The sequence below is a fragment of the Gorilla gorilla genome, chromosome 3, assembly GCF_029281585.2.
Source record: "Gorilla gorilla gorilla isolate KB3781 chromosome 3, NHGRI_mGorGor1-v2.1_pri, whole genome shotgun sequence".
Classification (NCBI taxonomy): Eukaryota; Metazoa; Chordata; class Mammalia; order Primates; family Hominidae; genus Gorilla; species Gorilla gorilla.
In genome coordinates, this window is record NC_073227.2 from 210,635,877 (window position 1) to 210,653,643 (window position 17,767).

Genomic DNA, 17,767 nt, shown 5'->3' on the forward strand with positions numbered 1-17,767 from the left:
GTTCAAGGGTAAGGTCTGGACTAAACCTTTGAATCTGGGAGTCGTCAGTGTATGGATGGTGCTTAAAGCTATGAGACTGTTTGAAATCCCTGAGGGAGTACATGAGGGTAGAGAAGATGTCAGAGGACTAGCCCCTAAGCTGTTGCAGTGTGTAAAGGACAGGATGAACAGCAGGAACCGCAAAGCAGAGGGAGAAATGAGGCCAACGATGAAGGAAGGAAATCAAGAAGCCTGTGGTGTCATGGAGCCAAGTGAGAAAGTGTTTGAGGGTCAGGCAACAACCAGCTGTGCAAATGCTATTCATGGCTAAGTGAGAAGAGGGTTAAGAATTGATCATGGGCTGTAACAACATGGAAGATATTCACATTTTGAAATGAGCAATTTCTGTGAAAGGACAGAGGAAACTGTCAGACCTAGTGGATCTGAGAGGAAAAATGAAGACAGAAATTGGAGATGGTAAATATGAAAACCCTTTCAAAGAATTTCACTGTGAAGAAAGCAGAAATAGTGCAGTAGTTTGAAAGGAACATAAGATCAGGACAGGTAGTGCCAGATGGGAAAATTCCACTGTGCATGTTGACAGGAACACTCCAGTAGAGACAGAAAAGTGGACATTGTGGGAGGTAGAAGGAGACTTGCTGGAATTCGAGAGAGACATTGGGATTTAGTGCTCCAGTTTAACTTATGGGTAACAAAAAGGAAGACAGTGTTGGGACATAGATCCAGGTGGGGGGTGATGAGGAAGTAGCAGTTTGCAGAAGCTCTCATCTTATTCTGGTTTTGGCTTAAATTTGTTTTTCTTTCAGTGACATATACCTCAAAGTCATTAACTGAGAGTGAGGATGGGAGAGAAAACATTAGAGGCTTAAGAGGAGAGAGAATCTGAAGGAGCCTCCCAGAAACATGAATGAGCGACGGAAGGCATTAGAATGGCAGGTGTGCTAGGAGCCTGCTAGTGGTTAGCGACAGGGCCAGCGGCGTTGGTGGCTTAACGTGTGTGACTGTGGAGTCACATATAATTTTTGCAATTTGTAAGTTTATGTTATTTCTCGTGTGTCACTGTTGCCTGTTTTATGGTTTATAAGTCACAAATTATTTTTAAAATGAAAACACCTTAGATTTTAGTGCATTTAATGAGGCTTTTTTAAAATGTCTTTTGAATGAATAGCTGCACACTTTCATTTTGCCCTGGGCCCTGCAAATCAGGCAGCCAGCCCCGGTTAGTGATCACGAATGTAAGGGAAGAGCAATCAGCATCACTGTGGGCTTCTCCAGCCACACTCAGCTCTGTGGAGAGCTGGATTTACAAGGGATAGAGTTGTGCCAGGTGGTTACCACAAGGAGAGAGAGGGACAGGTTTGTTGAGAATATATAAAAATGATGATTCTGAAAATCAACTGGGAGTAAATAGACCCCATCTGGCTCCAACTCGATAAAACGTATACAATATACACCAGGGTATATTGTAAGTGTCACATCACACCTCAGGGAAGGTGATTCTCCAGGGATCCTTGCACACGATCCAGCAGTGGCTGAGCTATCTCTCTAGTTCTTTGATAGAAGCACCTGAAATTTTACCTGCTGTTGCTGGTTTCACACAAACCTCCTGTTAGTGAATAGTTAATTACTCCCAGAGGATGCAATACCTGAGTAGCTCCCAAAGTTTCCTGTGGGAAAGTTATCTTGGAGGAGCCAGTGTATTGAACTTCTTCAGCTAACAAATTTCTTCACCATGTGCATGACTATCTCGTTACCAGTTCCCACAGGCATTCGACACATTTGCTTTCTTTATTATTTTGTTAACATCAGACCATTTCCTAACTCATTACAGCTTATCCTATTACATATTACCATATGTGATGATTACTTTTATGTGTCAACTTGACTGGGCTAAAGGGTGCCCAGATATTAAGCCAAACATTACTCTTGGTATGTCTGTGAGGGCTGTGAGAGTTTCAGGAGGACACTAACATTTAAATTGATAGAGTAAAGCCAATTGTCCTCCTAATGTAGGTGAATCTTATCCAACCAACTGAAGGCCTGAATAAAACAAAATGTCTGGCCCTCTTGTGGAACAAGGGAACTCCTTCTGCCCGGCTGCTTGAGCTGGAACATCACCAGTCTTTTCCTGGCTTCTAACTCAAATGGAAACATTAGATCTTCTGGGTCTTGAGCGCACTGGCTTTTGAACTGTAAATCACACCATCAGCCCTCCAGGTTCTCAGGCCTTCAGACAGGCTGGAACTATACCATCAGCTCTGCAAGGTCTCCAGGCTTCAGCTTGCCAACTAGAGATCACAGAACTTCTCAGCCTCTATAATTGTGGAAGCCAATTCCCTACAATTAATCTCTACACACACACACACACACACACACACACACACACACACTTCTGTTTCTTTGGAGGATCCTGATTAATATACTGTTATTCCTTACTTTGCAGTTATTACTCTCATGTTTACAGTAACCACAATGTTCCTGTATTCCTCAGCCATCATACAACTGCAGGCTGCACTCCAAATTCTCGCAAGCTTAACTGGATATAACTTCACAATAAAACCCAAGTATAAGAATAAAAGGTGTCTTGCCCAAATCCCTCTGCAGAAACAGTTCAAACATCTGCTATGCTGATAGTTTCTCAACAAAAGAAATTATCATACTTTCATATTCAACAAACATAAAAAAATTCTGTGAGAATTTTTACAAGTATTAACTTTTTTAATTCTTAAAATATTCTAGTGAATAAACCATTATTATGCCCATTAAAACATGAAGAATAAAGAGGATAAATAACTTGCTTGAGTTCATACATATAGTATAGAGAAGAGAACATAGGATTTGTAATTAAATTCTTGCTTTTCTACTGTTACAAGTTACCTAAACTCTCTAAGATTGAATCTTTCATCCATGAAGTGGGAATAATACTGGCTACTGCAGGTAGTCATGGTGAGAATTCATGCTATTCTATATGTTCAAAGCCCAACACAGTGCCTGTTTTTTAGAAACTTAACACCTTTTGTTTGTTTCTATTTTCCTTTGTTTCTCTCTCCTAAGCTCTTTTTGTCTGCCTTGTGAAAGACACTGAATTACATGGATGTCTCTGAAATAAGAATTAATTTATTTTTTCAAACTCTGATTTTTTCAAAGCTAATAATTTATTCCAGGTCTCTTGTTTTGCAGGCTTGGTATTTGTTTTCTAAATCCAAATTTGAACATCCTTAGAAGCATATTCTTTCTAGTTTTCCACAGAATCCACTCTTCCCCGCTATCCACATTTAGTCCAATTCATACATTCACATTACCTTCCTGTCCCTACAAGGTTTGGAATTTCAGCCCCTGCAGTGCATCCTATGATTCCATCACTTCAATGACTTCAGAACTTTTTGGTTTGGGCACAATGATCTAATTTTATTTTAAAACTTTGGAGAATGACACAAACAAGTTATTATTTTTAACAGTTCAGGAATTCATATGTTCTCATGGTCAAATCAAACTTGTTTTCTTTGCTTCACCAACAAAGGTTGTCACATCGGCTATACCCAAAAGCCAGAGCTCAGCAGTCATTCACAACCGTCAATATACTTATCAACTCTAAAACAATCAGGAGGCGGATTTTAAATTTACAACGAGGTACCTCATTTTCAAAGTATTATAAAATCTGTTCTCTAAGTCATGTGTGGTGTCTTTTTTTCTCTTTCTTTTCTCTGGAGTGCCTTCAAAATAAACATTGTAATTTGAGATGTGGACCATATAAAATGGACCAAATGATAAGATAATGGGCAAAAGCATTTCCAAAGTGAGACCAGCTGTCGACCTTGTCTTCGGAAGGGAGGTTCTGGCAAACTTCCATTGGCCCCCAGCCTAGTTTTGTTTCAAACTGATTAGCAAACTTTCTAGTCAATCAATCCTGTCCCAAATTAAGTTGCTGGTAAGAAAAAAGGAGCAGCCTGATTTGCATTACAAAGCTCTCAGGCATCTAAGAGTTGAGATGTGACTATCCTGAGGCTCCTTCATGCTGAGTAAAAGCAAAGGCTTCTCTTCTCTCCAAGTCAAGAGGAAGAGACAAGTAAGCCCAGAGCACTTTAACCTACTGAAGAATAGGTTAAAACTGAGCATTCAGATGTTTCTGTATTTGTGGGCAGATGTAAGAGAATAGTTTTTACATATGCTGCATTTCTATTTTCACAAATACCTTCACTAGCAAATTTTCACCTAGTTCGAATAGATTTCTGGTGTTCTGAGCACAACAGTCTTTACCTATTACCCTTCTAAAAGCTAAGGTGACACCAATTAAATTAAGGGTGACTGATAATTCTCTTTTATTACTACATCTGTATTCCTATTTATATACTTTTCATTAATGCTCTTGGAGTCAATTAAACATATTAGTTTAAGCTTTTATACTTTATAATGTTTCAAGAATTATGATGTGAGTTAGAACATATTCCAATCCACAGGACAACAATACTGAAATAAAATTCTCTCTTTCTCCAGTTTTCCGGAGATTTTATGAAAATTGAATTTTATTTCAAGTTACTGCCTGAAAGTGTATTATTACCAGAGTAACAGACAAAACTGTAGCCTTAGAGCATATAGCAAAATTTGTATTAAAGATGAGAGGTGACAATGTGCTGGCAGCCCTAGCAGCCCTCGCTGGCTCCTGGTGCCTCCTCGGCCTCGGCGCCCACTCTGGCCGCATTTGAGGAGCCCTTCAGCCCACCACTGCACTGTGGGGGCCCCTCTCTGGGCTGGCCGAGGCCACAGCCAACTCCCTCTGCTGTGGACAGGTGTGGAGGGAGAGGCGTCAGTGGGAACAGGGGCTGCTGCACACGGGTGGGAACCGGGTCTGCTGTGGGCTTGGGCTCGGCAGGCCCCTGCACTCCCACACTTGGAGCCACTGGCCAGCGCCGCTGGCCCCAGAGAGTGAGGGGCTTGGCACCTGGGCCAGCAGCTGCAGAGGGTGCACCGAGTCCTCCAGCAGTGCTGGCCCACCGGCGCTGTGCTCGAATTCTCACCAGGCCTCAGCTGCCTCCCTGTGGGGCAGGGCTTGGCACTTGCAGCCTGCCATGCCTGAGCTTCCCCCCTGCCATGGGCTCCTGCAAGGCCTGAGCCTCCCCGAGGAGCACTGCACCCTGCTCCACAGCGCCCGGTCCCATCAACCACCCAAGGGCTGAGGAGTGCAGGCACATGGCGCGGGACTGGCAGGCAGCTCCACCTGCGGCCAGGTGCGGGATCCACTAGGTGAAGCCAGCTGGGCTCCTGCGTCTAGTGGGGACTTGGAGAATCTTTGTGTCTACCTAAGGGATTGTGGATGCACCAATCAGCAACCTGTGTCTAGCTCAAGGTTTGTAAATGCACCAATCAGTGCTTTGTGTCTAGCTAACTTAGTGGGGACTTGGAGAACTTTTGTGTCTAGCTCAGGGATCGTAAATGCACCAATCAGCACCCTGTCAAAACGGACCAATCAGCTCTCTGTAAAATAGACAAATCAGTTCTCTGTAAAATGGACCAATCAGCAAGGTGTAGGTGGGGCCAGATAAGGGAATAAAAGCAGGCTGCCTGAGCCAGCAGCGGTAACCTGCTAGGATTGCCTTCTGCACTGTGGAAGCTTTGTTGTTTTGCTCTTTGCAATAAATCTTGTTTCTGCTCACTCTTTGGGTCCACACTGCCTTTATGAGCTGTAACACTCACCGCAAAGGTCTACAGCTTCATTCCTGAGCCAGCCAGACCACGAACCCACCAGGAGGAATGAACAACTCCAGACACACCGCCTTTAAGAACTGTAACGCTCACTGCGAGGGTCCGTGGCTTCATTCTTGAAGTCAGTGAGACCAAGAACTCACCAATTCCGGACACAGAGAGGCCTAAGAAACCATCTAGGCCAATGGTGTGGTTTTGGAGTTGAGGACATTGTGGCTTAGAGACAATAATGGATCTGCCTAAAATCACAACACGAACTAGTACCAGTTCTTGAATGAAAATGTAGGTTTTCTGATTCCTAGCCAAATGCTTTTTATAAGAATGAACATTTTGTGTCCTTGGAAGGCCTAAGGCATTTTCCCAGAGTAACTTAGAAGAGTCGGGCTCCATGAATAATTTAGTAATATAGAAATAAGATTTTTTAAAATGTTTAAAATTGACTGTATGACCCTGGATATAAAGTATAAAAGCAGAAGACAGATGTGATGTGAGGCTGGCAACAAGTCGTGCCATGCTCTATGTACCCACACTAAAAGACAATATCCTTTCCACCTTACATACTTTATGGCAGTATAAGTAGCATGTTAAGTATGCAAATCCTACAATGCTGGCAACATTTCAAGATTAGCTGTGTCAGGGTGTTCATAAGCCTGGGAGCTCACTAAGCTACAGAGCTCTTAAAACGTAGAAGTAGAAGAGGTAGAAAAAAAAAGGAATCACACTGCTTATTACTGTAAACCAAAGAAAAAATATTTACATTTTCAGCATTCTGTTGGGTAGGAAAAAAGCTTTTCCTATCCCATCTTACATGTTGTGCTGGAGCCTGTGAATTAAATTGAAAAAAAAACAGCAACAAAAATTAACAAGAGGCAAAAGCACACACATGTAATTGATGTCTTCATGTTACATGCGTGCTGGCTACGCATAAGATAAGTGAAAAACTCAAAACACTGGTTAGACTCAGGGGCTTATATACGATGTTTGTAATTCTGAAATAGATCCTACTGACCTTGAAGCCAGCCCAATACTCCCGTAGCGTGTTCTTTTGTATAAACATAGACATTGACTCTTCCGCTCTTAAAGCTTGAAACTTGTATTTGTTTCATCTGAGTTCTTTCCTCAGGAAAGGACCTTCAGGCCTCTCCAAAAAAAAAAAAAAAAAAAAAGCATTAAAGAACTGAAACTCCCCAGATGAGGCCACCAGATGCCTCCTTGTTGCTCCCTAGTTTGTGTTTCCTACACATTGTTACATTTCTTGCCTGTTGTATAAAACCCCATTTTTAGTCAGTCAGGGTGATGGATTTGAGGCTGAGCTCCCATCTCCTCAGCTGCAGCACCGGATGAAAGCTTCTTCCCTGGAAACACTCACCATCTCAGTGATTGGCTTTCTGTGCAGTGAGCAGCAGGACCTAGACCAAACCCATGGTGTTTTGGTAACAACCTCACCAAAATAGATGGGCACACACACAAGCCTTTAAAGATACAAAGTTAAACGGATAGTATGGATCATTCAGTATAGAGGAAACAGCATAGCAAATGTATAGAGATGGAAAATTACTAGATATGTTCCAGGAGCAACATGCAAATTTCACTGCCAGTTTTGGCTGTGAGGTCAAACAGATCTGATCTGAATGTTTGCATTCCTCCAAAATTCATACATTGAAACCTAATTCCCAATGCAATAACATTAAGAGGTGGGGTCTCTAGGAGGTGACTAGGTCATAAGAGTGGAACCTTCATGAATGGGTTTAGTACCCTTATAAAAAGGTCTGAGAGAGCTTGCTTCCTTCTTCTGCCATATGAGGACATAGAGAAAACTCCATCTATGATGAATGGGCCCTCAGCAGGCACCGAGTCCACTGCTGCCATATGAGGACATACAGAAGACTCCATCCATGATGAATGGGCCCTCAGCAGGCACCGAGTCTACTGCTGCCTTGAGCTTGGACCTCTGGCCTCCAGAACTACTAGCAATACATTTCTGTTGTTTTATAAATTACCTAGTCTAAGGTACATTGCAGCAGAAATGGACTGAGAGAGACATCTTTCAGAGAATTACCTCTGTTTCTGTTTTGTAACATTAGAAGAGTAGAACTTACAGTTCTGTGGTATAAGATTGTGTCCAGAATTGGTGGGTTCTTGGTCTCACTGACTTCAAGAATGAAGCTAGGGACCCTCAAGGTGAGTGTTACAGTTCTTAAAGGCGGTATGTCTGGAATTTGTTCCTTCTGATGTTCGGATGTGTTTGGAGTTTGTTCCTTCTGGTGGGTTTGTGGTCTTGCTGGCTCAGAGGTGAAGCTGCAGACCTTCGCGGTGAGTGTTACAGCACTTGGGGCAGTGTGTCTAGAGTTTTTCGTTCCTCCCGGTGGGCTCCTGGTATTGCTGGCTTCAGGAGTGAAGCTGCAGACCTTCGTGGTGAGTGTTACAGCACTTGGGGCAGTGTGTCTAGAGTTTTTCGTTCCTCCCGGTGGGCTCCTGGTATCGCTGGCTTCAGGAGTGAAGCTGCAGACCTTTGTGGTGAGTGTTACAGCTCATAAAGGTAGTGTGGACCCAAAGAGTGAGCAGTAGCAAGCTTTATTGCAAAGAGCAAAAGAACAAAGCTTCCACAGTGTGGAAGGGGACCCCAGCGGATTGAAGCTGCTGGCTCGGATAGCCTGCTTTTATTCTCTTATCTGGCCCCACCCACATCCTGCTGATTGGTCCATTTTACAGAGAGCTGATTGGTCTGTTTCACAAAGAGCTGATTGATCAGTTTTGACAGGGTGCTGATTGGTTTGTTTACAATCCCTGAGCTAGACACAAAAGTTCTCCACATCCCCACTAGATTAGCTAGATACAGTGTCGACTGGTGTATTTACAAACCCTGAGCTAGACACAGAGTGCTGATTGGTGCATTTACAAACCTTGAGCTAGATACAGAGTGCCAATTGGTGCATTCACAATCCCTTAGCTAGACATAAAGGTTCTCCAAGTCCTCACCAGATTAACTAGATACAGAGTGCCGATTGGTGCATTCACAAACCCTGAGCTAGACACAGGGTGCTGATTGGTGTGTTTACAAACCTTGAGCTAGATAGAGAGTGCTGATTGGTGTATTTACAATCACTTAGCTAGACATAAAGATTCTCCAAGTCCCCACCAGACTCAGGAGCACAGCTAGCTTCACCCAGTGGATCCTGCACCAGGGCTGCAGGTGGAGCTGCCCACCAGTTCCGTACTATGCGCCCGCACTCCTCAGCCCTTGGGCGGTCGATGGGACTAGGCACAGCCCTGGAGCAGGGAGCGCCCCTTGTCGGGGAGGCTTGGCTGCACAGGAGCCCATGGGGGGGTGGGGAGGGGGAGGCAGGCTCAGGCATGGTGGGCTGCAGGTCCCAAGCCCTGCCCTGCCAGAGGCAGCTAAGGCCCAGCAAGAAGTTGAGCACAGCAGCTGGTGGCCCAGGTGCTAAGCCCCTCACTGCCCGGGGCTTGTGGGCAGGCTGGCGGCTCTCCGTGCGGGGCCCGCCGAGCCCACGCCCACCCAGAACTCGCGCTGGCCCTCAAGACCCGTGAACAGCCCCGGTTCCCACCTGCGCCTCTCCCTCCACACCTCCCTGCAAGCTGAAGGAGCTGGCTCCGGCCTTGGCCAGCCCAGAAAGAGGCTCCCACAGTGCAGCGGCGGGCTGAAGGGCTCCTCAAGCGTGGCCAGAGTGGGTGCCAAGGCTGAGGAGGCACAGAGAGCGAGCCAGGGCTGTGAGGGCTGCCAGCACGCTGTCACCTCTCAAGATAAAATGAAATAAATGGATATGAAGTTCTCAGCATAGTGCCTAGAAAACAATAAGATCAGCAAATGTTAGCAACTATAATAATAATTATCATTAGTTGCTACAGTAGAGAGTTTATGTAGAAAACTAGAAGGATGTAGGCTAGTAAATGGTCAGGTCCTATCAGAAAACCATCCATTATAATGTGTGATATCAAATCTACTGTATCTCAAGTATAAGTTCAAAAAATTTTCAGAAGTCAAGCTGTTTCAAGAAAGGTCAATAACACCTATCATTGGCTCATCATCATGGTCCTTCAACCAGCTCTCTCCTCATTTGGAAATTTGCTATCTGTGAGAAGAGAAGGAGTCTCCTTAATGGGAAAACATGCTTTGGATTTCCGCTTGATGGGAGGCACTGAATACTAGTGAATTTTGCTTTGTGGCAATTAAATTGAAAGGTCAAAATATGCTAGTTTGGATTCATTTCTAACGTGGCAGATAACTACCAAAATTGCAGCTATCACTAAAGCACTTTGATGTACACATGCAACAAAGGCAGAAAACTGCTCTGAATGTCTCCCAAATCAAATATGTCTCTTGTGTATCTTACAAGTAAAAATGTCGTTTTAAGGGTTTCTTTAATGTGGAAAATTTTGCTAAGAAACAAGAGATGCCCACTAGTTTGATTTGCAGTGACATCCACTTTCATCAGCTGTTACGGTTACTGATAATTCTTGGCAAGAGTGTTTAACTCATATGATGTAATATTCAGCTTTTTAGTGAAGTTATTCTTTATATGCCTTATCCCAAATCCCAGCATACACTCTCTTCAGAGGCCATGTTTTGTGTTTGTCTCCATGCCAAAAGTAGTCTTAATGGAATTCAATGCACATAGACGAACGCTGGTTGAATAAATTTCACCTATAACCAAGAAGATCAAACATGCTTCCTAGTCTACAGGGTATTTTGCACGTAATATTAGAAGAGAGACTGTGGAGTATCTGACACATTGATATAACCTCCAGTTGCTAGATGCCTAGTAACTCCACGCACGAAAAGAGTGTTTCAAGAGATTCTTTCATAAACAGAAGTTGCACAAAATGACCACAGGTCCCTCGAAACCCTAAATATTTATGATATTCTACCAATGCTATATTCACAAACGTGTCTTAACGGTTCTCACCAGATTCTATTTTACTCACTTTTGAAAGGTCACCTAATTTTTTAAAGTGAGCTAATTACTGTAGTGAGTAAAATAGTCTTGAATGATTGCAGGTGGCAATACTATCCTATTACCCTTCTAAAGGCTAAGGCGACACCAATTAAATTAAGGGTGACTGATAATTCTTTTTTATTACTACACCTGTATTCATATTTATATACTTTTCATTAATGCTCCTGGAGTCAGTTAAAAGATAAAGGGGAACTAAACTCAGCTCATTAATAAAATTTAAAAGTTGGTTTCCAGACTCTATATGCTAATTACTCTCTGCCACCACGAAGGCATTTTAAAGCAGCACCGATGAGCACATAAGCAACGAAAACAGACTTTCCACAAATAAACCTTGAAAAAGAAAAAAAAAAGGCAAGATAAACAAGATCAGCAGGCCAGCAGTCTTGTCAATTCTTCACTGTCCCAGTGGTACTTTCAACTCATTAATGTTGGCTGCTGTGTTCTCAGGTGACTTGCTGGTATAAATGCCTCATTGTCTGGTAACAAAAGGGAATAGCATTTTATTGCCAGTAACCTGATAAAGAATTTTGAAAACAAGAGACACAGCAGATAATGAGCGTTTTGCATGGGCCCTCTGCACTCTACAACCATTCAAGCTTTCCGAGCAGAAAGACATGACGTTTTCAGTCCTTGTGCCTTCTACGCTGTGCAGTGCTAGTCGGTGCCAGGATGAAACCAACAGAATCCTCCCAAGTGGCTCCAAGCACAGATGAGGCAATCACGATGGAAAGCACTAATCCGACTCATTTTACTTCCTCTAAACACAGGAGCGCTAACAAGTTTCCTCTACTTAAATGTTTCTTTTGTGTGTATGTGTCTGTGTTTGTCTGTCATTTAAAGGTATGACCAGGTGCTACCTTGCAGCCTTTTCCTGGTAAACTCTTGGTCATTTTCAACATTTTCCTGACATTCCAGCTGAATAGTTATCATTACTTCAATTTTTAATACAATAATTTAAAGAATTCTATGATTCCAGTTTTCAAAAGGTACAACACACATAAGTACTTCCCTTAAGATGCTGATAACTAGTGAAAACACTATAGTGATAATTCTCTACTAAACAGTAAAATAAAGGCTAAAATGTTATTGATGCTTTCTCATTCTGTATAGAAAGTGATTTTTCATAGCGTTATTGACTGCATTTCATCTGTTTTGCATATTGTTAATGAACCTTGTTCTCTTTAAAACAAAACATCTTTCTTTAAAAAAAAAGAACTCACTTATTTCCTTGACACCAACATACACTATGACTTCCAAATTATGCCACCTCTGGGGAACAGTTTTTCATATCCTCTCAAGTACTTTTTTTTTTTTTTTTTTGAGATGGAGTCTCTCTCTGTTGCCCAGGCTGGAGTACAGTGGTGCAATGTTGGCTCACTGCAACCTCTGCCTCCCAGGTTCAAGTGATTCTCCTGCCTCAGCCTCCTGAGTAGCTGGGATTATAGGCGCCCGCCACCATGCTCGGCTAATTTTTTTGTATTTTTAGTATTTTGGTCAGACTGGTCTCGAACTCCTGACCTGATGATCCACCTGCCTCGGCCTCCCAAAGGGCTGCGATTACAGGCATGAGCCACTGCGCCCGGCCAGTAATTTTTTTTCTCTGTGTGTTACTTGACATTTTCCACTTTTCTGTTCTCTTTTGTGCATTTGTATTCTATTTTATATTAGTACATGGTTGTGGCACATATTAAAGATGTTTGTAAATTCTTGTCAAGTAAAATGAATAAACGATCTAATGCCAGTTGTTCTTAAAATTACGTTCCCTCTCAATCTCAGAGGGACTTAATACTCTTCACACTTTTTACCGACTGAATGCAGGAAAATCCCAGGTCATCCATGAAGCCTGTGATTCTGTTGGTTCCACCGTCCAACGTGTCCCAGCTATCATTCAAGAGTGGACATAATGCTCTGCTCCCAGACCACGTCAAAGTGTCCACTCTGGATGCCCCACGACAACCTACTGGCCAGCACTGAATACCAGACCCTGTTGAAGTGTCCACTCTGGGTGCTCCACAACAACTTACCGGCCAACACTGACTACAGGGCTCTAAACTAAAGGAGAGAACTGTTGGGTGGTTATGCTTGCAATTAGACCCTCCAGGGTGTCTACTACCACTGATGGAAGCAGGGGAAAAGAAATATACATTCAGAGTTTGGCTATTCCAAAAGAGTAGGAGTCCCCCAAACACTGGGGACTCCTACTGAAGCATCATATATGAGACACATAAAGAGTAGAAAATGTAGGAAACATTGACAAACATGTATTAAGTCACTTCAATATAAGCCTTGGAAAAGTCTAGGAGCTCTATTAGAGATGCATGAATAAAATACAATCAGGGGACATGGTATGACCAGAGTTGAATAAACAGCATTGCTCACTACTCTTCCTGAAAATAATACTAAAAACAGCAAGAATATATTTTAAAATACAATTTCATTTTAAGTCGAACTAGGAGTAAATAGAAATGGACCATAGACTCAAAAGTATACATAGAGACTCTAAACAGCTGAAATCAAGCAAGCCATGGAAGACCAAAGGAAGAAAAGCACAGTGATGGCTTAAAGGCACAGTGGTGGCTGATTTCAGAAAGGGCTGAAGGCCAGGGACTCTGAAATATAAAAGTTGTATTCTTTGTTTGTAATAATGGATTCAGAACCTCTATGGACCGAGGTCATCGAAGCCTTTCTGGACCCAGTTTCACTCAGAGAAGGTGATGCTCTACAAAGAGCCGATGACTTAGGTGTATCTGCAGAAGCCACTGAATTCTATGGCAGTGAAGGAGAAGACTGTTGGGTTGTTAAGCTCTTAGCCGTATCTGCAGAAGCCACCGAATCCGATGATGGTGAAGGAGAAGACTTAGCCATATCTGCAGAAGCCACCTAATTCTATGGTGGTGAAGGAGAAGATTTAGCCATATCTGCAGAAGCCATTTAATCCTATGGTGGTGAAGGAGAAGACTTAGCCATATCTGCAGAAGCCACCTAATCCTATGAAGGTGAAGGAGAAGACTTAGCCGTATCTGCAGAAGCCACCTAATTCTGTGGTGGTGAAAGAGAAGACTTAGCCGTATCTGCAGAAGCCATCTAATTCTATGGTGGTGAAGGAGAAGATTTAGCCGTATCTGCAGAAGCCACCTAATTCTACGGTGGTGAAGGAGAAGACTTAGTCGTGTCTGCAGAAGCCATCTAATTCTATGGTGGTGAAGGAGAAGATTTAGCCATATCTGCAGAAGCCATTTAATCCTATGGTGGTGAAGGAGAAGATTTAGCCATATCTGCAGAAGCCTCCTAATTCTGTGGTGGTAAAGGAGAAGATTGTTGGGTTGCTAAGTTTGCAAGACAACTTTGCCTTCTCCTTTCTTCTTCATAGAAACTTTTCACAAATTATTGGTTCAAAACATTTCAATTAATTCAGTAATTAATAATTATTGATTTATGTAAAGACACTATAAGAAAAAACTATGGGGAAAAATGCAAACTTATCAATGGAGAAAGATCACACAACAAAAATCAATGCCAAAAGCAAGATGAAAATGTTACCCAAATATTTTGCCATGAAATGAAAACTTAATGGAGCTGTCAGATCAAAAATGGAAGACCATGAAGCAGAAATATAAGAACTCAGAGAAAGAAGTGGTGAAACGTTAGAATAAAAAAAATGTGCTGACAAAAACCAGCAAACATGAAGAAAAACCAAGATCTTCATAGAAATGAAGGTGAACCTAGAAGAAGTAGAGAAATTAAAACAGACTTTAGAAAACTCAGTAAGGAACATAGAAAATATAAATAAAAAAGTAAAAGTAAATACAGTAAAATTAAAGGGAAAATCTAAAAATTATTAGAGGGAAAACAGTGGCTATAGAAGATAAGCAGAGACAATCTAAAATATATCAAAAAAGGAAGGTATGGAAAGAAAAAAAAAGACAGCACTGAAAGAGCATGAATCCCTTTAAGAACTGATTCAACAAAACTTTTCCAGAATAAAATTAGGTTCCACAGAAAAGGAAACACTAAGAACACCCTAGAAAGTTTTAAAGAAACATTAAGGAAAAGATCCTTTAATCAAGCCACTCTTAAAAAAGAGAATGTAACAGGCTAGTCTCATATTTTTTCCTAGCAAAATTTAATGCCAAGATACAGTGGCCCATTACTTACAAGATATTCAAAAAGTGGAATGAAAACCAAAGGTTTTATACCTAGTCAGGCTACATTTCAAAGTATACTTCAGGCAGTTTTAAATACACACAAACTCAGGGAATATTTTCCTACTTGGGAAAAGTCCCAGAGAACAAACTTTAGCCAACAAAGAGATAACTAAGGAAAAACTATGGTGAAATATTATAATTGTGAATTGCATTGACTAAAACTAAAATAAACATGAGAACCAGGGTAATAAAATGAATATAAATGCCATATGCCCTGGAAATAAACCAATATCGAAACTAACAAAAAGTGGAAGAAGAAGGAGGAAAGAATGGAAGACATAGGGTAGACCAAGGCTGCTGCATACGATGTTTGTACAGTTTTCAACTTTGAGGGGTCTCGTTTGCTGAGACCCTGACATCATCTGCAGCTCCAGAGCTGAGAGACACGATGTGCACACACACAGGTGGGGGTCTGAGGAGGAGGACTTGGTCAACTCAGCTGTAACAGCCAGGACTCAAAGTGGATCATTCAAAGCAGTAAATCAAATGTTAGAAATAGAAGCTATGTAATAGCAAAATAACAAGTACTAAATAACATGCCATGGATACTCTCATTGACCGAATTCTAGTAGTGAGAGGCCTGGAAGGGAGTAGAAAGAGAAAACACCTAGTTTTAACACAGCGGAAAATAGAGAAGTAATCACTCCTGGGTAAATGAAGAGATCGTAAAAATACTGCATAAAGCTGTCATTTAAAAAATTACCACTGAGCAAGTCCCCAGACGAAGCTACCAGAAAAAAGTTTTTCTCAAGCAAATAAATCAGATCACACAGAAAACAACTTTTAAAATTTATGAACACATAAGATGCTATCATATATGCATGAAACACCAAGCATAACTGTTATATCAATAAATATAAATATAAATATGATATACACATATATAATTAACCATTACTGAAGGACTTAAAAAAGAATTTGATCAGATTTCCAGAGGAGAGGAGCTTGGGATACTCTTTTCCCCACAGTGAAACAACCGTTTAACTGGTAAAAATTACAAAACACATTTAAAGTCTCTGGAAATTGACCTAAGGGCAGATGCAAATTAATAAGCATTTATTCAAGAAAATCTCCTAAATGTTGATAAAACAGTGGAAGTCTGTGCCCTCTGAGCCAGAGCTAGTTCCTATTCCCTCCTCCAGCTCCATGTCACAGGAGATCTTCTCCAGATCACATGATCACACGTCACATGACCAGGAACATGGGAACTCCTTTTCAGCCCCACTCCCAGTCAAAGACGTATGATTACACCCCAGGTGATCTCATCCCCAGACACCACCCCTCTAAGTAAAGGAAATTAGGATGCCATCTCACATCAAGGGGACAGATGAGATGTTTCAACAATGTTGATGTTTGGACAACTAGGAAGATATATGAAAAAATAAAGTTAGATTCATTTCCCACATCACATACCAAAATAAATTCCAAATAAGACAAAAACTTTAATGTGAATAAAAATTAAACTATACAAAAACATAAAATAACATTAAAGAATTTCTTTAAAACCTGGAAGTGGGGATAACTTTTTATTTCTGAAAATCCAGAATCCATAAAGTATTAACATTTTATCACATACAAATTAAAAATTTCTACATGGCAAAAAATAAGGTATTTGGATCTAAAGACATATAACAAATTGGAGGGCAGACATTTGTAATCATATCACAGATAACGAGTGAATCTCTCTGTATAGGAACTTTTAGAAATGAAGAAGGAAAAGATAAAAAACAGAAAAGGATTCAGAGATAAATAGTTCTCAGAAAAATTCAAATAATTTTTTGATAGATGTCAACCTCAGTTATAAAACGAGAAAAGCATTTAAATTACCATGAAATACCATTTTTCACCTTTAGATTGGCAAGAACTAAAAGTTTTATAATATATATCATCAGTAAGGCTGTGGAGTGTAAGCTTTTACTACCTCTATCGAGGGCAATTAGTATCTATCAAAGTTGCAAATACCTGTAATATTTGACAGAGCATTCCCACTTTGGGGTTTATACAACATACTTGAACATGTGTAAAATAATGTATGCATAAGTGTACTCATCAAAGCTATTAACTATTAACAAAAGATTCAAAATAATTTTATTCTTCAATCTTGGACTAGTTAAGTAAATTATTGTCTAAGTTCAATGGAACGCTATGTCTTCATTTTAAAAATACACAAAGTCTACATACTGACTTATATGAAATATTATTTAAAGAAAAAATAAGGTTTAAAACAGTGTGTTTAATAAACTGTCCTTGCTGTAAAAAGAGAAAACATAAAGGTATACATTTATTTTTGCTTGCATATGCCAACAGAAACCCTAGAAAAACGCAAAAGAAACTAATGACATCAGTAGCCTCATGATGTGGCCATGGGGACTGAAACGGAGACAATTACGAGATTAGGAGGAAGACTTTTCAATGTATACTTTTACATTTTTTAGATATTCAGCCATGTGCATTGATTTCCTACTTCAAAAAATACCCAAATTTTAAAATAAAAGATATAAAATTCAAGATAATATAGATCAAATAATCCATTCACCCCGGCCCAGTCACCACTCCTTCCTCTACAGAAATACGCATCTACAGAGAATTTTTGAAATCCTCTAGAGAAATACACACCTACAGAGAAGTTTTGCAAAAATAAAAATAAAAAAGCAAGAGGCAAAGCAGTATTTATTACTAGCTGAGATGCTTTTGCCCCCCTAACCCCCACAGGCTGAACCACTTGGAGAAATTGTCCAGCCTTGCATAGACACAGAAATGGGCTCCTCTCTTGAAAGCAATTCTGAACCTCAGTGTTACACCGGGCCCAGAACACAAACACGGGGAAGCAGGGAGAGAAGAGGAATAACAATGCCTCCAAAGACTGGGGTTAACCTAGGCCTTCCC